This window comes from Crocuta crocuta, unplaced genomic scaffold (genome assembly GCF_008692635.1).
Source record: "Crocuta crocuta isolate KB4526 unplaced genomic scaffold, BGI_CrCroc_1.0 scaffold197, whole genome shotgun sequence".
In the NCBI taxonomy this organism is placed as follows: domain Eukaryota; kingdom Metazoa; phylum Chordata; class Mammalia; order Carnivora; family Hyaenidae; genus Crocuta; species Crocuta crocuta.
In genome coordinates this window covers 7,443,777-7,444,439 of record NW_027532002.1, presented here as the reverse complement: position 1 = coordinate 7,444,439, position 663 = coordinate 7,443,777, and the positions used below count along the sequence as shown (strand labels likewise).

Below are 663 nucleotides of genomic sequence, written 5' to 3'. Positions count from 1 at the left end.
TCCTTCCCACACTCTGCCCCCCGGGGATGCAGGCGGAGAAAGAGGAGACGGCGGAGGGAGGACAGACCCCGACAGGGGGAGGAGGAAACGCTAAGTGGCTCCGAGTCTGGTCAGCCCAAGCCGGGGACGCCGAGTGAGAAAAGTAGGGATTAAAAACAGCTGTACGGGTCGGCCCTCTACGCAGGGCTGGGGGCGGGAGTGGATTACCCGGCCAGCAAACGGAATTTGCAGACAGAGACCTTTTTTTTTTTCTTTTTCAGATGAGTACACCAGGCATTTCGGAGCATTGGGAGCGCGGATGCTCTTATTCGTTTTTAAGTCACTTGCACCTCCAGGTGCCACCCTGCGTGAAGTTCAGGCAGCATGGAGTGCGCACACCTTCTGTAAGAAGTTTAGGGCAGCACCCCGTTGGCTACAAAGGGCTGCCGGTGGACTAGGAGAGGGCAGGCCAGCCCCTTGTGACTGTTGCGTGTTTGGATGTTTGACGTCGCTGTCCAGGTAGCCCACGACAGGCATCGCCTCCTTTAGGGATCTGAACTGAGTATTCGCTTGGCCCTGCTGTAGGTAAGAGCCTGGAGACTCTCAGAACTGGTTCTACCGCCGTGAAAGTGTTTCTGTCAGATTTTGGTGATTTAGTCCCATTAATCCTCCTCCAGTCTTGCT

The 663-nt window shown here is 55.8% G+C and overlaps 1 long non-coding RNA gene across 1 annotated transcript in view; it reads left to right on the top strand.

Moving 5' to 3' along the window:
* Nucleotides 1–6: 6 nt before the first annotated feature.
* LOC144240985 (uncharacterized) overlaps nucleotides 7–663 on the top strand; it is a 3,693-nt gene continuing 3,036 nt past the window's right edge. Inside the window, exons 1-2 of the long non-coding RNA XR_013337921.1 lie at nucleotides 7–142; nucleotides 261–564. This is a non-coding gene — a long non-coding RNA (uncharacterized LOC144240985). The remainder of the gene's footprint in view (nucleotides 143–260; nucleotides 565–663) is intronic.